The sequence below is a fragment of the Penaeus vannamei genome, chromosome 35 (assembly GCF_042767895.1).
Source record: "Penaeus vannamei isolate JL-2024 chromosome 35, ASM4276789v1, whole genome shotgun sequence".
NCBI classification, from domain to species: Eukaryota; Metazoa; Arthropoda; class Malacostraca; order Decapoda; family Penaeidae; genus Penaeus; species Penaeus vannamei.
The window spans coordinates 11,965,596-11,987,983 of NC_091583.1; the positions used below are offsets into that span (position 1 = coordinate 11,965,596).

Consider the following 22,388-nt stretch of genomic DNA (forward strand, 5'->3'; position numbering starts at 1 on the left):
CACGATTTCACACGCAGTGGGACGGAGAGGGTGCGAGTTAAAGGGGAAATAGAAGATAAAGCGAAAGCGAGGGTGAGAAAGAGAAGAGAGAGGGTGCTGGGAGAAAATAGTTAAAAAATGGGGAGGGATTGGTCTGTCATATCACATGTAATAACCAATATTTAACATGTATAAATTATGCACTTTGGTATTTTAACCTGGAATTATATTAGTGACCAATGCACATTGATTTTTTTCTATTTCCAAAAGAATTGTCTGATAAGCTGTAATCAATTCTACAAAAAAAAGAAAGAAAAAAAACAGTATACTGTTAAATACTGACAAGGTTATTCAAATATAAACACAGAATAATAAGTCATTCTCTTTATTTTATTTGACATAAATACAACACACACTACCAGGAGTTGATAAATCTTTGGTAGTAGGAGTAAATGCCGTATACAGTTCAGAGAAAATATAGTCACCAACATCAATCGCTCCCTTCTTTGTAAGGACGAAATACAGAAAGGTAGTATATTTTATACAATAGATAAACCTCTGGACTAGGAAAATCACAGACGCTGGTGATGAGAATGCACCCCATGACGAATCTTGCTTTGGGATACTACATAAAACAACTTACTGGACCCTCGAACTCATCTGGCGCCAAGTGGAGGCTGAGCCCCATGTAACTGTGAAAGAAATAAAGGAATTTAATCCACTGCTGTTGAGGGAGCTGACTGTTTGTAAGATCCAACGTAGCCTCAAGGATGACTTAAAACAGAAAAGTTATATTTGTAGGAAATATTTGAATTGGTACCTAAAGAGATGGGAGCATGTGTTTTGGACTGATGAGGTGACCTTTACAGTAACTAAAAACAATGGAGAGAAGGTTTGGTGAGGCAAGGCACAGACCTAAGTCTGCTAAGTCCTTGCAAATCACGGTCAAACACCCTGATTCAATGATGGTTTGGGTTCCTTTAGGTACCATGGGACTGGGAAGCTTCACACCGAATACTTTGAGGACTGCTTTGGCTACTGCCAGTCCCACATATTTCAAATGGACGATGCACCGACCCACATGTCAAAATTAATAAAGGACTGGCTCGAATGAGTTGGTGTTGAGATCATCAGAGACAAACTTGGAAATTCCCCGACACCATAACCTCGCCAAGAACAACTTGGGACTCATGAAAAGTAGCCTCAGGGAGAGGGACATCTCAACCCTGCCTAAGCTCGTGGATTTATTTATCTATTGAAAAATATCTGCCATGTCAACATCTAAGGTCATTAGCAGCATATACAAAATATAGCAATAGGGCAAGGCTTGAGGACAAAACCCCGGAAAGGAAACGTCATACAGCATTATGACACAGTACTGTGGCAAAAAGGTACAAAATGAATTAACAATAAAGAGGCAAAAGCAAACAGTATGGAGACCGTTCTGGATTGACAGAGCCAATCTTTCATCCTTTCAGCACAGCTCTCCCACTTTAGGATGTGGATAGGGGATGAAGAAGAGAAAGAAAAAGAAAGGAAGAGAAAGGAGAAGAAAAGTCCATGCAAAATCAGTAGAGAAGAGGGGCTGAGGCCCAAGGTAGGGGTGATCCCCTACCTTGGGCCTCAGTCCCCATCTCCTAAGCCCCCACCCCTCCCTGACAACACTAGGCATGGAACTGGGGAAGTAAGCTTGTGGAGCACCTCCATGGATGGCAGCGGCTGCTGGAATCTGTTCTGAAACGTTTGGCAAGTTGGATGAAGCCTAAGGGACTCGCCACTTTGTACTAAGACCAGTGGGTACTCCCTCCACATTGCTTTTCGTAATGTGTTAACGAGCATCACGAGGGTCGCCAATTCTGATGGTGCTGACTGTATATAAAGCTGTATGGATGTACAGAAAACAATAATCTGAAAAAAGGATGCCTGAGAAGAAAACAGAATGTTTACATTAAATACATTCTGAAAATATCTAACAACAACTGAAGTCAACCAGGTAAATGAGATGAGATATGGTTTTTCCCCTAGAAGATATCAAAAGAATGAGCAGACATTATAAATGCATCAATCATATGGGAGGAAATAGGTTAATACATTTTTTTTTTTTTCAAACCCATGCTGATGGGAAAATTTTGTGTTCAATGTAGTTATGCTTTGCGAAATACCTATACACATGGATGGCTCCACAAGTGCTTTGTCACAAAGAAGTAAATTAGTAGACCATGTGATCTCACAGGATTTAATCTTTCCTTGAGTTTTTGTGATTTCTTTTTTTTCTTTTACCAGTGCTATCAAAACGGATGCTATTATTATCATTACAGACATCATAATCAATATTGATGAACTAATACACAAACAGTGGGTATCCCCTTCAGCATTGCATTAATGTAGGTCTGAGGAATATTCTAAGCCTATTAAGAAATAAAGATTATTAAGTGCAACTCCAATATTTCCTACACCTTTTTGAGATGTATCATATAGTACATTAACATGAGGAGCATAAAGCCCTTAGATGCATCTAAATATTTGCCACCATTCACTAGCAATCTGGGTGATGTTCCAAAACCTGATGAATCCTTCATAATCACATACTTGGGAAGGTTATCAATGGCATTTGTAGTCTTTCAGGGTGACTTTGACATCAGATTTTCTTTGTGGAACAGCATCTGGAGAGAAACCTCGGTGATAGCTAAAAGCCTCTTAAACTGAAGTTGCCTGAGATGCCCACTGTGTTGTTATGACATTAATTACAGCTACTTTGTTATTAAGTAGTGGTTGAGGGTAGTTAAGTGTATGTTTGCTAGAGGTTATGCACATTGTTGACATGGTAACGGTATATGCTAGTGGAAGGCAGAGCATTGCTGGTAGCAGAGCTGAAAGGATAGCCAGAATTTAAGTTGAAAAAGTGAGGTTGCCATGAATTATGGGGTGGCTACGGCTATTTACTTCAGCTTGACACTGGAGAGATTTTGGCTTTCCCTCTATAAAGCGAATATAGTGATTTTTGGGGATGAATTTGTTTCTTTGTACAAATGTTTTTAGAAAAGCATGATTTTACATTTATATGTTTTTCTTTTCGCAAATCTAAATTCATTATATCATTATGTAAACATACCAGTATATAAGCATGCATACCTTTTTTCCTCGTGCAAAATGTTAAAGTATGATTTTGATCCCATCTATATGGTTTATAGGAATGACAAGCAGTGGAGTCAGAATTACCAATTGAAGATGGTGCAAGAAGTGTGAAGTGTGAAGTTTTCAAGCAGATAATAATTCTTATTTTTAGGAAATAACGTGAACACAGGATTTTTTTTTCAATCATTTCTATTTTATGTATTCTTTGTATGACTTTTACTTTTTCTCAGTAAATGATTGGCATGAGAATATTGTCTGCTTACATCACAGTAAATAAAATACTGTATTACTGGCTTTGACCGAGGAGCAGCCATTCTCAAGGTTAATTCCTCACACCTGTTTACCCTTTTCCTTGATTTTCAAAAATATTTCCTAGTATCTTATATTGTTGTTAGTACTGTCTATAACACTATAATAATTACAAAGTCCATAATAAAAATAACAACATCAATACTGATAGCATTTGATAGGGGGTGGGGGGGAAATCCCATAAACTTAAGGAAAGGTGAAATCATGTGAGGTTGTAATGTCTACTAATTAACTATTTTGTGGCTAAGCACTTGCAAAGTTATTTTTCCCAGCAGCATATTGTTAAATATGGTTTTCCTCCTCTGAGAGAAAATAATAAAATATAACGAGATTTACCAAAAAAATATGTTGATCTTAATCCTAGTTACGATAATAAAAGTGGACAAAAAAGGCGCTTGGGCACACACATTTCGTACAGCAATGACAGAATTACCCTCTTAAGCAATATTAACCCATCAGCGACTGGTAAAAATTTTGTCAAGTTTATGTATGCACCGGCTTGTTGGCGCGCACCGGCAGTTTCCCCTGTTTGCGCCCGGCTCGATCGGTAGTTTGCGAGCGACATATAGCACCTAAAAGCTTTTATTTTGCTATAATTTATAAAAATATAAAAATTTTGAAGGTTTACCTTCACTTTAGGTGCCATTGCCTAAAATCTTTACCATATAAATGAAGCCGCTACTAGTGGAGAAAAACAACCTCCGTCTGACGAGCCAGTAGCGCGGGAATGGGCATGGCATGATGCCCCTGGCGTTTGGTCCACAACAGCCATGTCATGTATGTACATGACACCCGGTGCCAATGGGTTAAAAAAATGCCAAAGTCCACTTGTAACTTGACTCATATCATCAAACTTATGTATCATCATCATCATGGAGCTAACGCCAATGGTGGCACATAGCCGCATCCACCATTCGTTTGTATCTGCGAGGGTCCTTCACGGCAAGCCGCCAGGCAGGGACTCGGCCCGTCTCAAGCTCTTCACGACAAGTTTGATCGATCTGCCCAAGCCACGACTTCCTAGGTCGTCCCACAGGCCTTCTCCACCCAGGGTTATCTTGAGCAGAGACAACCTGGTGGGCAGGATCATCGTGGGGGAATCGATCCAGGTGGCCTTATAGCCTGAGTTGGTGATCACGGATTGTGCGTGAAATATGTCCTGTGCCAGTCTCACGGTGGAACTGTTGGTTTGACATGTGTCAAACTCATATATGCTTATCAAAGATTAATCCGCTTGCATATGCAGTTTCAGATAAAATTAGAACAAAAGGGTGAAGATTTTAACAATGCTTCAATATAATTGAATGAGCATAGAAAGACATCTAGCAAGCTACTTGAAAAAAACTACTTCAGTAATGTATATGGTAACAAAGTTTACAGTCTCGGAAGTCAGGCTACCTAAAGCACACGTCTTTTATAATCCTGAAGCCCATTGCCTTAGACCAGTCTTTCTACACTCTTCTCAGTGTGCAGCACCCTTTTCTTTACCCCCTCCCCCACCCCATACAAACCTTTATAGCAATTGGACATTTTGCCTATTCCATGGATTATTGAGTTTAAAACAAAGAAATTACAGGTTATGCATTTAAACAATAAACATAAATACCAGTAGAATAATAACCTAAGATTTAGATACAAAATGTATCGTACAATGGAATATCGTGGCACCCAGTTTGAGAACCACTACCATAGACTTTGCCTTAGTCTTTTCTCTGAAAATAAAACATATATTCAGGTCTGGAAAGAAAAACATAATGTGCATATAAGAGAATTAACTACAAAATTGCCAGATGCCTAAGTACTAGTGTACGGAAATTGATGTGACTACACTTAACCCAATAATGCCGGGGAAAAAATTTGGCAAGTGGACATAAGTGTGGTTTTATTGGCGTGCATCAACAGTTTCCCCTATTTGTGGCCAGCTTGTTTGGTAGTTTATGAGTAACATTAGGCACCTAAACACTTGTATTTTTATAATTAAAAAAAAAAATATCAAAGGTTTGAAGATTTATCATCCCTTTTGGTGCTACTGCCTAAAAGTTTTACCATAGAAATGATACTGCTACTATCAGAGAATGGTGTCACAGGGAGTCAAAAATAAGTATTCCATAGTTCCACACAAACAAAGAAGTTGACAAGTCATAGGGCATCTTCCACATTATGGGGATGGTAGTAAATAATTATGTTAATCCTTTTATAATATTGGAGTATATATTCCATGTGATTGTCACAATGATAACTTTGTTATATATTTGTTAATATTAATACTTATATATATTGTTATTAACATGCACAGATATTATCTATTTATTAAGGCAAGATCAAGCATGGATTTTAAGGGGATTGTGAGAGGCTAGTAAAACTACCCCATTCAACATTAATAGTGTATATAAGGCCAAGTGAGTAGCCAGTCGCGCTCACGTTCACTCAGTTATTGCCTCGTGAATCTGTGCCCGTGTAAATATTGAACTATAACATTATTGTATTATTAAAGTGGTGTTAAATAAGTATGTTTCGTTATCCATTCTACCACGCGTGTCTATTCCAGGTGTATTGATATACTCTTGAACTAGAACGGAGTCTAAAGAATAGGCAAGAGGAAGGTATCACTAACGTGATCAAAGTACTTTTGAGAAGTGACTGCTCCACCTTAATTAATTAAGTAATTACGAAGTTATAAGGAAATAGCAGTGCGGTTACAGCGGGAAGGGTCGTGTTTGATGCCACCCACTATTTTGTTCGCAGCAATAATAGCATGTTCGTACATGCTTCTCGAAAGGTAGTGGTTAATATAAGACTTTACTCTCCTGAGAGTTACTTTATACTTTTTGCAGACATTGTTTAGAAAAATGATGACGATCAGAAATGGCATGTTATTAATTTCACATTTTTAGGCTTTCATAAATGTGTAAGACAATATTTATTATAAGACTGGTCTAACAATAACTAACCAAAAACTTTGTAAAAAGCATAGCATTACCCATAAGATGCCTGAAAGGTAAACAAAGGTAGTTACCATTCATTTTTTAATGATCTTTTTATCATGAACAAAATATATTTGTTTATTCAAGTGAGACATCTAAAATAAGAGATCTATTTTTGGACGAGCTTTTGATCACTATATATTGTTAAATCCCTGGAAGGAATCAGAAACTATATACAAATAACTGATATTTCATACTGTGGAAAGATGGAATCATCTATCGTGACTGAGAGTGGAGCCAATAGAGCTTAGGAGCTGTCCTGATGTTATCAGGATCAAACATGCTCAAGATTTGAAAATTATCTTCATGTAGAGAGGCTGGCAGATACAATAAGTATCAAGTTATATGATCATCTCATCAACAGAGAAAGCCATAATGTTGATATTCAGAGAATTACAGATAATAATGATAACTGATTAAAGTATATGTTTAAATCTATAGACTTTCTGACACCGTTTGCAGGGTATCCTAACCTGTCACATCATGCAAGCGAGTGCTGAATTTGGAACTTTCAGTGACATTTACATATTTGCTCAGACCTGCTCAGGATAGACCAATGAATCATTCAACAATAAATTAGCAAATCATAATGTGGTTACTAAAGTATCAAAATAATGAAGAGGAGAATGTGAAATACTTGATAAACCCATTCCCCTGGATAAAAAAGTTTAGTAAGTGGACATGATCGAGAGATTGTTGGTGCACATCAGCAGTTTCCCATTTGTGCCCGGCTCCTTTGGTAGTTTGTGAGCGACATTCGGCACCTAAAAGCTTTTATTTTGCTATAATTTTTAATAATATTATAAATTTTGAAGGTTTACCCTCACGTTAGGTGCTATTGCCTAAAAGCTTTACCATATAAATGAAGCCGCTAACAAACTCCATCCAATGAGCCAATGGCTTGGGAATGGTTGTGATACGATGCTATCCACTACTCTGTCCACAACAGCCATGGTATGTACGTACATTCTACCAGGCAGCAATGGATTAAACATGTTTAGTACCTACTATACCTAAAAAAGCAATTAAGCAAAGAGAGCTTTGGCTCTTCTTTTTGTTGTTTTGTTTACAACTTTAGCATGAATTTGTTATTAGTTTATCATATATCCATCATATCACCTAAAAACTCTCAAGGAAATACTCCCTAAACTACTCGCACAAAACCTTGCAATCTGAATGGAACATCTTTTTGATATATGAATATAGTGAAATGTGAATATACATGTATTTAAAATATTGTGCAAAATGACTTCCTGAAATACATATTCTACTGAGAATTTTAGCTTTCCATAACTACTCAAGATAAAATCAGGAATGTTTTAGACAGTTCAATCTTAGCTAACATAGGGGTATTAACCCCTAGCCGACGGGTGGCATGTACGTACATGCCATGGCTGTTGTGGACCGAAAGACGGGTAGCATCGTATCATGCCCATTCCCGCGCCACTGGCTCGTCAGATGGAGTTTATTTTTCTCTGATAGTAGCGGCTTCATTTATATGGTAAAGATTTTAGGCAATAGCACCTATAATATAGGTAAACCTTCCCTTCAAAATTTTAATATTCTTATAAATCATAGCAAAATAAAAGCTTTTAGGTGCTACATGTTGCTCGCAAACTACCGATCGAGCTGGGCACCGGCCGATGTGCCCCAATAATCCTGTCCATACGTCCACTTGCCAAACATTTTTACCTGTCGGCACTGGGTTAAGTCAGTGGATCCAAGTGTTGTGACTATTACATCATGAAAAAATTTAGTTGAGGGCCAAGTGACTCAAATATGCAGTCATGAAAAAATCTGACTAGGATCCAGCGTGACAGGAATGTGCTGTCATGGAAGATATGACTGAAGGCCAAGGTAACGGGAATGATTCTCTATTAGTACACAAAGTTCCTGGAGAAATATTAGACTCAGTAAACATACAGTAAGGGGCACTATTTTCACCAGTAAATGAGGGTGGAATGTACCATCCATGAACCATGGCTGGAAGAGTGCTGGCTCTAGGGAGGGCACTACTTCCATAATCAGGATCATATTCCTGTCCCCCATAACAGGCAGCACAGCGTATTGCAAAAAATGAATAATAAGAAAATGATACTAATAACAAAATGTTACTTATTTACTTTTGATATGGTACAGAGTTGTAGACTACTTAGAAAGGTAATATGGAGTATGTGAAAGGAAAACAGGCTATTACCTTCTTGCAGTAGGTGATCAAATGAGAAATATAGACCTTGGAAAATGGCAAAAAGGAAAAAAAAACTTATGCAGAAAAAGAGATAACATTGCAAAGTGGTGGCAAGCCACCCACTCTGGAGAGTCTCCACTCAAGTAAGCCTAATGTCATGTGTGGGCTGCAAGGCACCTGGATACAATGGGTTTAAAAGGTTTGGGCTTGGTGAAAGGGAAATATTTCTAGATCTATGCAGTGATAAAATAATAGTTATAAATACATCTCTTTCCTCAGGGCTCATATCAATGTACAACTTTTAACCATTTGGATCTGGATGCTTTATTGCCAGCATAAGGCCCAAAATATGGGCATTAGGCTTACTTGAGTAGTCACTCTGACAGGTGTGTGGCCTGTAGACTGGGTACATATGAAAACTCAAGTGCAGTGACAAGACTCCATACCTCCCCTTTGCAATGTTTTCTCTTTTTCTGCATGAACATTTTTAGTTTTTTTTTTGGTATTTGATTTGCTTAATGCAGATAGTAATATACTGTTTTCCTTGCACAGACTCCATTTCATGTCTCTAGGTAGACCAGAACTTAGTGCACCAATAATAACAATAAATAACATTTTGTTATTTTGAGCATTTTTATTTTTTTTTCTCTAATGCTAAATTTTCTGCAATACAACCTGCAGTACAGGTCACGGCAAACAGGAATATAATCCTGAGCATGGATCCCATTCCTGTGTCCTCCCTGGAGCTGGAACTTTTCTCGTCATGGCTCACGGAAGGTACATTCCTCATTTAATTTTCTATATAATCAATGCAAAAGCCCCTTCCTAAATGCCCAGTGACTCTATTCACCCTCCAAGAGCTTTATGCACTCATGGCAAGTCATTCCCATCATCCAGGCCTTCTGCCAAAATTCTTATGATAGCAAATTCCTGACACATCAGCCTTCAGCCAAAACTTCCCCATGAACGCATGTTCACACCACTACCCTTCTCAAGCCAAATTTTTTCATGCCGTGATGGTCATATCATCTGGTTGCAAGGGTTATCCTAAGGAGAAATTCAATATTTGGTAAAGTAGGGATCAAGGATGTACATTAATGTGCACCATTGCTCTGGGCCCGAGTTTTTGTCCATCTTGCAGGAAGGTGTGCAAGAATTCATCTTGTTCTTAGCTCTTGAGTCTGCTCAGCTATGCTGTGAGAATGATAAAGATTTGAAATATTTGTTGCTGCATACTTAAATTAAATGGCTGTCAAAGGGAAACTGCTTGATAATTTTCTATAACTTAATACTACCATTGTTGATTTCCCCCCCCAAGATCCCAATACTATCCTCTGTTATGGTAAATAATCACAGATGTCATGTGATGCTTGACCATGCCATGAGTTTATGTCCCGATCACCAGGATGAAGTTTTGTATTGTAGCCGACCCCCGCAATCTGCAGCGCAGCATACTACCCCCAGGTTGGGTCCAGGTCCATCAGCAGTTTCTCAGAACCACTTAAGCTCCTGACCCGGGCCGAGTTCAAGCACTCACGATCCTCCAGCCGAGCAAGACACAGCCAGCAGCACCTAGGCCTAGCCAGGCCTTAGCCAACGGGTGAGCCGCCCCGGCTCTCCCCGGCGATCTCCAGCACACCAGCCATACTTGTGGGCACTCACACCCACACACAAAAGCTCCTTAAAGAGATGATTGACACTAGTCTATGGCGGATACCAATCCATTGCCATACTGGTGACTTTCCAGAGTGACACAAATACCCAGCCTTCTGGAGTATCACGGTTATCATTCGCTCGCTTAGCTCCCTCACTGGAGGGGAAGTACTTGTAGCCGACCCCCGCAACCTGCAGCGCAGCATACTTCCCCCAGGTTGGGTCCAGGTCTACAGCCTGTCCTCTCGCCCTCACCATCAGCAGCTTCTCGACGACGCATACTGAGACCTGATTAGTTGACCACGGACACCTCACGGCCCGCCCATTGGACTGCAGGCTCCCCTCGTTCCCGGGTGGCTGGCACAGCTCAGACCCACTTAAGCTCCCGCACCCGGGCCAAGTTCATCACTTACGATCCTCGAGCAAGACACAGCAAGCAGCAACAAGGCCTACCTAGGCCTTAGCCATGGGGGGAGCCGCCCCGGCTCTCCCCGGCGATCTCCAGCACACCAGCCAGACCTGTGGGCACTCACAGCCCACATCCAAAAGCTCCTTAAAGAGATGATTGACACCAGTCCATGGAGGATACCAATCCATTGCCATAGTATGACCTACTGCAAGCTGAACAATCACCTAGGGGCAGAGCACCACACACAATATATATCAATATTAACCCATGTTCACCAATAATTTTACCCATCATTACTGGGTTAAATCCCTAATTTTTTATGTTTTAAGAAAATGCAGATATATGAAGGTATACTGGAAATATAAAAAAGGCTGGGTTTTTAGAACCACCTACCAGTTTATGTCGCATTATATTTTGTGATTGTATTGGGTTCTAGTTGAGAATCCTTTCTAAGCATAATCTGCAACTTCTGGGTTGTGAATTTCTCGCAACAATTTCCTGGAAACATTAAACCAAATGAGAATAATTGCAGACTTCCTTACACATATTGGAAGAAAATTAAAGGGAAGATGATCCTTTGGTCTCATGCACATTTAACCCAATGCCATTGGGAAAATGTTGCGTTCACTTTATATTGTTTAGTTAAATGTCTCTGCAAATAGACTGCCCCGCCAGTGCTTAGCCACAAAGGAGTTAATTAGTAGATTTTGTGACCACGTCTTTCCTTAAAATAGGGGAAAACACTTCTTTCACTAATGCTATCTATACTGATACTACAATTTTTGTTATAAACATTATAATTACTATATTATTATTGACATTACTAACAGCAGTATTAAATACTAGAAAATGTTATCAAATATCAAGGAAATGGGTTAACAGGTGAGACAGGTACTTCCTGTAACTGGCTCGTTGGTGACCTAGTACTTGTGGAGCCATCTATATGAAAAAACAATTATTAATTAAACACACATTAGGCATGGCATGCATGCACATGCCATCCCTGTCGGCATGTCGTTAAAACATTGTATAGTGCTAAAGCAGAATAAGGTTTTCATTAAAAAAATACATTCTATTCTCCTTGCTCATTCATATCCTTATAAGAATGTAGGAACAATTAGACAAACAGAAATGGTCCTTGAATGGAGTTATTCCAATAAAAGATACTATACATAGGTATTATGCTACAATAAAAATAATAAAAAAAATTGTTTCAGTCAAGTACAAGTAGGCACAAACCACTAGGAGGTCAGAGATAGACTACTTATGATTTCTTGATATCTTTCGCTATATTCTTGGCAGGTATATGCATTACTATTTCTTTAATACATCTAATTATCTATATGTACATCATACTTTATACTGTGTTTTGCATATAATAAACATAAACCTAATATAGAAGATAAAATTCAGAATACTAGTATTTCTTTCCTGATTTTCTATAACCTCTTACAAGAGACTTTTGTAAAATAGTGCTCACAATTTTTTTTTTCTGCATAAAATAGAAGCATACTACATGTTTCCCCCACTACCCTACTGGACGTCTTTTGTACACAAGTCCAAACTGGACCTCTCCTGTTACATACCTGATGTCAGCTAATCCCCCTCCTCTCTTCTACTTGAAATACAGTCTGAATAATGTGTAGCATATTGCCACAAAAGGTGTTCAAGTAAAAAAGTAACCTTTTATTTTGTTTGTTTCAATAACTAAAAAGCCTTTTGTTTTGCTTTGTGAAAGCTACACAGCATAACAGCCATGAACAATACATGTGGACATATACATTATAGTAATAATATAGAGCACAGTGTGTGAGTGTATGGCTCTAAACTACATGGCAGGAATGAATGTACTTAGCCCTTGAGAGGCAGCCAGGGACTGGATGAGTGTTGCCTTTTGTATTCTGGATTTTTTAAATAATTTGATCATTATGTTTATTCTTATGATTCTTACTGTGTTTCTTATCATTATTAGTAGTAAGAGTAGCAACAGTAATAATTCTACTACAGCTACTCTGATATCATAAAAAAATTAAAGCAAGTTATACACTACTTGGCAACTCTACATTATGGAACCAGTCTAAACTCCCAACACTGCCTCTCTCCTCACCCCACTGTGTCCTTCTGTTTCTTCTGCCATCCTTAATTTTTTATGGTTTAGTATGTGGAATATTGATTATCTATATATGGATACTTTAGTTTGCAATCTCATATTTTGAATTTACCAAGAATGAAGTATTAGAAATTACAATAAAGAATTCTTCAAATTGGAACAAATTTGCCTAAGGTTTGGGGGAGGCACTGAGGCAAAAGAACAATACATTTGATCTATATATGGATTAAATGTATTCTTTGGTGGTTAGAGAGTCCTTGACCATATGGACAAATACCTGCTTTTACCACAGCATAATGAGGACATACCCTAGTATTAACAACCCTCTAAATCTTGAGTATTTTACCCATACATGCAAAAATACATCTAATTATTGAATTTCATTTCACTATTCTTTATGAGACAGACCAACCCACTAATCGCCAGTTTAAAATGAGTAAATTAAGGAACATCTTCAAATATGAATAAATACTTGAACAAAAATTTCAAGCAAACAAAAACTTTGAGGTGATGATATTACAAAAAATGCATCTATTATTCTACCATAATTTTCCATGAACACATGGATTTTAGCAAGATACAAGCAAACCCCACTTTATGCAATTATTGCTAACTTGTCTCAATTTCAAGGTTAACCCAGTCACCTTTGGTAAAAAGTTTGGCAAGTGGACATGATTGGGGGACAGTTTCCGTTTGCATCCGGCTCGTAAGGTAGTTTGTGACGACATTTGGATATTTTGCTATAATTTTTAATAACATAAGAAATTTGGTTTACCTTCACATTAGGTGCTATTACCTAAAAGCTTTACCATAGAAATGAAGCTTCTAATATTAGAGAAGAACACGCCCCGTCAGAGGCAACGGTTCAGGAATGATTGTCATATGATGCCACCCGCTACTCTGTCCATAACTGCCATGGCATTTATGTACATGCCACCCGGCGGCAAGGGGTTAATTTGGTTTACATGTGATGGTCAATCCTATCTCATTTGTCAAAGCTTATTCTTTGGTGTAATTTGATAAAATTAATTTGCCAAAATAATATGCCTCCTCAGCACCACATAATAGATTTGAATATCTTGAAAAGTACCAAAATTTCTGATAATGTCATAAAAGCAGTCCATACGCCTTACCCTGTCCCTAGCTCCCCTCCTAGCAACCTTTAAGTCATACCCACTCTCTTTTTCATTTACTCTCCCTCTCTCTGTCTCTTTCTTTCTCACTCATTGTCTCTCTCTCTCTCTCCTTCATTTATCAATTCATCTTTTCTTTCATTCTCTCTTTTTTGTTTATTCTTTCCATCTCATTCTTTTATTCCACCTCTTTCCCTTGCTCTTTTTATCCCCTTCTTTCTTCCTTTCTTTTCCTCGCTCATTTGCCCTCTCACTCTCTTTCCCCCATTTTGTCTGTTTGTTAGGAACAATAGGCAACATTAGCTTTTCTGCTGGATTATCTAGATTTTCTGGCTTAAACTGATAAAACTCCACTCTTACTTACTGGTCTGCTACATCAGTCACTTCTACGCTGATCTGAGAAACTATTAAGTCAATTCTGCATAATATCAGCATTGGCTCATTGATCTCAATTTTCCAAGTTTTTTTCTGGTATTTCAACTTAGTTCATTGGCCAGGGAAGCTAATGGTGCCTATGGTTCCTGATAAACAGATAAAATGGGGGAAAGAAGGTGAATGGAAAATGTAAGGAAAAAATATGAAAATGAGCTGTCTTATTAGTAATAGCTATGTTAAAAGGCAATATCATAAAAGTTGAAACTCTGCTATGCACTATAAGAGGTTGCAGCTGCAAAATAACTTAAATAACTAGCATAACTAAAGGAGATGCTTTATGGACAGACAGTTTTGGATGCAAAACAGTCATCAGCTACCAATTAGAGGAAGAAACACAAACATGACTAAAGCCCTATCCATATGATGAAGCACTGCCTAGCATATTTGCTTAATGCCCAGTGTTCTGGCAAAATTAACAAGCAAACCAACAGAGTGATCGAGAGAAATCACTAGATATGGCTGTCTGCCAGGTAGTTTGACCATTTGCTATTGGATATGGAGAGTCGACTCTCCATGTGTATAATGATACACATGGAGGGCTTTGTTTGGTAAATTGGTTTATTAGGCACTTTGATTGTGTGGATAGGACCTAAAAGGTAATCTCTCTTTTGTAAGAGAACTGCCAAACCAGCCAAAATCATCATATTTGGAAGTGCAACAGTACATTCCTGTCATCTTTTGCCCTTCAACTAACTCCCAATCACCTTTTTCACTTGAAAAAAGGCCCCACAATTATTCCATCACATTGAAGTAGTGCATCAGAGCCTTACTGACTTCAGGGTATAGTGTTTGATATCTAGTTGCATAGATTTATATAAGTTACTTACAGCATGAATATACATATAGTAACTTATGACATTACAAGGCCCTCAATTTTTGGGTTTATTATGTGAGCTGAAATCTGACTAACTGGTAAAACCTGAAACATTCCTTTCTATATATGTGAAATTTACAATTTTGGAGTCCTATCTGCATAATAGCTCCCTATTATTTCTACTGCAATATTAGATAGAGGCTCAAAATTTTACAGATCTAATAATAAAAAAAAAAAAAAAAAAAAAAAAAAAAAAAAAAAAAAAGAAAGAAAAAAAAGAAAAAAGAAAGAAAAAAAGAAAGGAGAAAAAGAAAGAAAGAAAGAAAGAAAAAATAAAGAAAAAAAGAAAGTAAAAAAAAAAAAAATAATAAAAAAGTCAGTAAGTAAGTCAGTCTGCATTCCTGTGTGCAGAATTGGTGAAATCAGACTTGATTAGTTCCATCATTAAATGCTGAAAGAAAATGGAAAACGATCTGTTGAGTAAATGTTCATCCTCATTGACTGGCGATACAGTGGCAATGCTGCACTGATGTGAAACAGCCTTTCTTATGTAGACAATCTTGTCATAACTTCTGTGTTAAATTGACCCCTGGAAGCAAAAAGTTAAGTTACTTAAACTAATATTACTAGGATAGAAACCGAGAGGATTCAGTAATATATCATTTAAATCTGCTAAATGAAAAAGCACATCAAAAGATAACAGATTGCCGTCACATTTTTCTGACAAGGATTGAAAATTTCCAACAAATTTCCATTTGAGATGGAGGGCAACCTCCCTCTATCTACGCCCCTGATGTTATGAAGATGCTATTAACAATAAGAATAAAAAAGGATCTTTCCAAATATCAAAGAAAAAGGTAAAGAGGTGAGATAGGTATGACTAATCATTGACCAATGGTAAGTCAATAATTAGCACTTGTGGAGCCATTTATGTGTAAACACAATACATAAACTAAAATTTCAGTGGACATAGTATGTATGTCATTCCACCTACAAACACTGGGTTAATAGTAGAATGGGAAGGAAGGAAGGGAAGGGAAAAAAACAAAAACACACACACACACACACACAAAAAAAAAAGTCGTCATCATAAAGCTTTGCTTTTTTCAAGAAAAATCTTTAGGTAATTACTATTAACCCATTAACGATGGGTGTCCCACATATGAGACACCTGAAAAAATAAACATTGCCGGGTGTCCTGCCAGTGTGAAGCTGTATCGTGGCTTGCGCTCCGATGCAGCAGTGGGCAGGCAGAGTACAAGGCAGCCCCACCAACCGATTTTGTAGCCGCCCGGAATCTTTTATTTTCGGCTTCAAAATATACCGGTGTTAATGGGTTAACAGGATTAGACATTATAAATGCTGTTTATCTAATTATCAATCTCAGAAAGATAAAACATACATATCACTTATGTTTTGCTGGTAATATCTGCAGAAACTATATTGTATTTATATCAGGTCAACAAATTTCTGCATTCAAATAATGAATAGTTCTAGGATGAAACTTGTTTTCAAATTAATTACTTTTGTATCTGACATGAGATTGGAAACATTTCACAACAAGTTTAGTAATCCGAAAAAGAAAAAGATACTACACTTATATTTATGTACTGTAAAACTTAGTTTTCGATTAAGTGCACTTTCTACCACAACCACCTACTTCTGTTTCAATGCCTTAACCTATCTGCTTTAACCCATTAACGCTGGTATATTTTGAAGCCGAAAATAAAAGATTCCGGGCGGCTACAAAATTGGTGGGCGGGGCTGCCCCAGACTCTGCCCACCTGCCGGCTGCAGTCCGCTGCTGCATTTGAGCACGAGCCCCGATACAGCGTCACACTGTGGAACACCCGTCGTTAGTGGGTTAACACAAAGTACTCAAAAGTCATAAAGTTGATTCATTTTTAGGTAGAATTTGATTAAAGATATGCATAACATCCTGAAGCCTTCAAATACAAAGTTCACTGCAGGGGGCTGGAGTCAATTATTGCCTTTAAGTAACACTTCCCTTTGCATTTTATCAAACAAGAATGGAATAGTTAAAATTTTTAGAAGAAAAAGTGTAGGACATTTTGGGATAATAAGAAAAATATCAGAAGTCTGGCTTCATATTTACAAGCAAGATACCAATTTCTTCACTAATTTAGATATCAGAACCAAGCTACAATATCATAGATAAAGAAAGTCAATGTGATGTCAGATTTAAGCTCTGAATTCTTATGCACAGTAACTGAGTTTGTTAGCATGCACGAAAGGACAAAGATTCAGAAAGTCTTGGTTTGATTTTTGCAACTTTTTCAAGAATAATCATTGGTTAATCAGTCTCATAGAAATACATGCTTCTAATTTTATATCTTTTAAAATCCAATACATCTTGCAAAACTAACACATTTTTTTTTCAGATACCTGATTTATATGGATAACTGACATAATGGGCAGGACAAGGCGATGCTACATGGTCAGGTAGTGCAGGTGACAGAGGAAACAGTGGCTGGTATATAACTGCATCTAACTCTCAATCTGAGGAAAGAACAGAAAAATTAGTTGCATCTAAGAAGTAATATTCCTGTTCAAAAGCAATAACATATCTGGTGAATTTCATAATTATATTGCAAAATACTAATATGCTTTAAAAATTGTGCATTAAGGATTAATGAAATCTGGCAGAGAACTACATTTTTCCTAAAGGCTCTACATGTAGCCAAACATCAGATTGGTAATATTTTTTTTAGAAACTTGGTAATGAAAAAGTAAAGCTAATACAACCATATTCATTCTGAAAAACACACTTTGGGGTTTTAAGTGCATTTTCTCTTTAAACCATATCATTCTGCAAGAAGAAATACCAAGGTGAGATGATAATACTGGAGCTTACTTTTAACCTGAAATAAAATGGTGTTTTCTTAAACTATGGCCAAGAGCTGTCCCACCTTGGGGGTTGGAATTGAATTATGGGGATCTAGTGTCAGGCATCCCACAACATAACTGACAGACAATACATGTCCTTGGTTGTCTAGATGTTTTTGTTTGTTAACTTCTCTTGGACCATCATATTCTTGACTATTGCCCTATCCCACTTATCTCAGAAGAACTGAAGATTAACAGGAAACTACAGTTGCAGCTTTTACTCCACATAACCTTTGCAAACATGGCACAAAGAGTACAAACTTCCATTCATGAAACTGGATCACAATTTGAACATCTGCAGTAAATATAATCTGCTAGTACTGTTTAAGCTTAATGCTCTAATGCATAAGTATAGCATACAGGACACATATAATACATACACCATATCATCTGGGTGATGTCTCTTTTGAGCTATGCCTGCTGACACCTTCAAGACAAATCACTGATCCCTTGACAGTAGATTCTTTTGAATAAACTGCCATATCTGAAATAAAATGGCAAATTAAAAAATGCTGCTGGCTGTACTTGGCTTTATTTTTAGTACTATGGTTCCAAATTTTCTGTTGATCTATGGTATTCATGATCCCCTTGGACTCTTTCACTCAATAAATGTATTAACTTCATGGGAAGTTTATATATTTGCTAGTTTTAGAGAAAAGGGATGATAAATAAAATACAATTAAAAAAAAAATCTGGCAAAAATATCCCCCAGGTATTGTATCTACAAAAATATGAAAAATTACCTAACATCTTTATCTGATACTGAATTATGAAAATTCTTCATATCTGGTGATAATGTAAAGATATGAAAATACAGCATGTTTTATCAAATGGAAAATATTAAGTTAATGTTTAATGAATCATTAGTTGAGATTTTAATTTGCATTTCCTTGTAAATATATTGCCTGAGTTCAAATCTACCTGGATATAACCTGTGATGGCTGCAAAACATAAATAAAAATAGAAAAAAAGCTAGTATAACATATCGAGACTTTGGCGGTCAAAGCAAAATAAGCCATACAAATATAAAATCCAGTAGCTTGGTTGTGGGTGCTGTAAAATATGACTGAAACAGGGAATATAATATATAGGGAGACATGCAATACATGACTTTTGTGTCTGGTTACATATCACACCCACATATCTGTCACTGGCCTCTGCAAAATAATCACCACAGCATATATTTGGTTAGAAAGAGCTTGATCTGGGCTTAAGACTGTAGGCCTTCTCTCACACATTAGAGCAAGTTCTAAATGGAGGTTAATCTTTATAGTATGGACACATTAACAAGGGAAAATCAATTATGATATTCTTATAGAGGCCAAAAAGTTACAGTCATAGGTACAAGAAATAGTATGCAAACACAAATTGTACTGCCACAAATAAAGTTGTATAGAAAGCATCACTCACAACATACTCTACTTGGTGCTGCCAAGTTTCAGGTCTATCTTGCCGTGCATACTGAGGTGAAGACAATGTTTGCCAGGAGGTGTTGGTGGGTGGAGCCCCACATCAACCCTTCCTTGGGGCATTGTCCAATGGGCACATCCAGTCATGGAACCCTTAGATTGTTGAATAATTTTCTGAAATGGAGCTGGGGATTTTGTCTGGTGAATGTATCCATGCTGTAAAGAATTACACACACAAATTAAATGAAGAACAGTCAATATAATCAGGCAAACAAATATCCAATTTGAAAGCAGCCTTGTCTATCTTGTATAAGTTTTATTTCCCTAACTCTCCATCTACCTGGAAATGCATGTCCTTATTTCATTTGCTTGGTAATTAATCAGAATCAGACCGCAGAGACAGAGAAACTACATGGCTGTCGAGAATGCATTAAAAACACTATCAGGTTAAAAATAATTTGCACATGATAAAGTGGTCCACGACTGCTTATCAGAGCAACAGATTGGTGCTTCAAGGAATACTGTGGCCGCTGTGCCTTGCCAGATAAGTGGCCAGTTTGTTAAAAATGTGCAAGGCCTGACCTATTAATATTCATATACACAGACATGTATATTCACAGAAATAAATGCATATCTGTCCTTCTGATAGATCTACATTTATCTATCTATCTATGCATGTCTAGAATGATAGACATATATTTAATTTTGTATATATGCAAGTACGTATAATGAATATTCACTGGGTTGAGCCTTAATTAATTAATCAGTGTTTGAAAATAAATGTGCGAGACATCAAAGGGTATGAGCACTATGGTAAAGTATTGCGCTGGAAAGAGCAAAGGAGAGTGACAGATTACGATAAAATGAGTTAGATGTCAAAGAACGTTATAGGATAGTAGGGTAGTGAAAAGGGGGAATAGGGAAATAAGTGAATTAGAACAGAAATTAGTATAAAGGGGTGGGTAAAGCAATTGAGTGAATTACAGTGTATCTGTCACTGGGGAAGGTATAGGAAAAAATGTTCAAGGAAGAATAGAGATAGCTGTTGAAGAGTAAGAGAAGAATCCGGGGAGAAGGGAGGGTGTTAGATATCAAAGATTAGTCGGTGTTGTAGGAGAGTATGGTAATGAAAAAGGAAAGGGGGAAGTAAATGAAGTAGAGTAGTGATTAATAAGTGGGAAAGGTTAAGAAGGTAGAGCAATTAGATGAACTGCATTGTATCTGTGACTGGGGAAGGAATAGGGATAATGGGTGATAACGGTAGATTTGGTTGTCTTAGTAGTAGGGGATTAGGTATCTGAGGGTTGATATAAAGGATCAGGAGTAGGTGAAGGAGTAGTGTCTGGGGGTTTGATAGGGACAGTGGGGTCTGGGGAAGGGTATTGTGATAAAAGAGATTCGTGTTTGTATCCAGGAGGGACTGGGAAGGATAGTAGGGTAAGATGGGGTTTTGGGGTCAAGCCTTGGTCAGTTTCAACAAACTCGACAAAAGCTTGTAGGCTATCCAGGCAATTCTGTAATCAAATAAAGAGTGTGTTAATATTCAATCTTGTCAGAAAATGTCGGAGGTTTGTTAGCCTTTGCCGCTGGATAGACTTCAGGGGTCGCAGTATTACTGGAAGTCTTCGTATTTTTTAGAATTACCATTTACTTATCCTAGAATAATTTTTTGGCTATATAATGCTATTTCCCTATAGATTCCTTCATGTAATAAACAACCAACAATTATGATACTAATTAATATAGAGAAAAGAAAAATAAAATCCTAGGATACCCTGCCTTATCCCAGTACTGAAGAACTACACAAGGTTTTATTCTTTTTGTTTATGTCTACACAAATATGTCTCTTTATCTTGTCAAACAGTGAAGGCAAATGTAGAAAACCAAGTTTATAACTTTACGGAAATTTGAAGCTGACAATGAGCTTAGATTTTAACTACTGGAAGCCTTACTGGAGAACTAGCTACTTTAAAGTGTTTGTTAGGGTAAATACTGAAGAGGATGGTGCTCTTAATACGTTATCAGTGATAAAACAACACAAAATTGCCTTATTTTTTCGGTAAATTGTTGTCGTTGAAACTTGAATTTGAAATTACTTGGGATCGTTCTTTTAAAAAATGTTTTATAAGATATGTGTTAGTTCATTTTACACCTAGCTCGTATTTTCAACTCCATGACCTTCGATTATTGAATATTTCACGGATATTCACTTAATAAATTGTATGACAAACTACAAACAGAAATAAAATATAACGTCAAATAACAGCGATTCGTTCGCGTAACAACCTCGTCCTTCATTACGTCATAAATGACAGATTTAAAAAGGCCAATAGCATAATATTTTCCTCCTGCGGCAATGGGCTAAAATTCTCATTATAATATATGGATATATATATCTACGCACATAAATTGTAAATTTCATGATAAACTACAAACACAGAAATAAAATATAATGTTCAAATAATAGCTAGTCGTTCGTGTAACAATCTCGTCGTTCATTACGTCATCATGGACAGATCTAAAAATGCCAATAGCATAATATTTTTCCCTTGCGGCAATGGGCTAAAATTTTCATTATAATTCATGGTCTGATCATAATATATGTACACACACACACACACACACACACACACACACACACACACACACACACACACACACACACACACACACACACACACACACACGCACACACGCACGCACGCACGCACACACACACACACACACACACACACACACACACATACACACACACACACACACACACACACACACACACACACACAACACACACACATATACATACATACATTTATATGTAAGTATATTCGAAACTTTCACTACAAAGCAGTTTTTCTTACAACTTTCGGTACAAATTTTAGTGTGGCTGCATATACCCATCAACCTACATATACAAACACAC

General features: G+C 37.2%; 1 long non-coding RNA gene across 3 annotated transcripts; it reads right to left on the bottom strand.

Annotated features, from left to right (window-relative positions):
- Positions 1-348: 348 nt before the first annotated feature.
- Positions 349-21,711, bottom strand: LOC113823356 (uncharacterized). Of its 3 annotated transcripts, none has more exons than XR_011398132.1 (6): positions 21,513-21,711; positions 19,467-19,681; positions 18,437-18,540; positions 17,556-17,669; positions 11,051-11,155; positions 349-671 (listed from the first exon to the last, which is right to left on the bottom strand). It is a non-coding gene; the product is annotated as an uncharacterized lncRNA (long non-coding RNA). The 3 variants fall into 3 exon arrangements; XR_011398133.1 differs by having other exon boundaries at positions 21,418-21,711; XR_011398134.1 differs by lacking the exon at positions 21,513-21,711 and adding an exon at positions 19,806-21,405.
- Between the last annotated feature and the right edge of the window lie 677 nt (positions 21,712-22,388).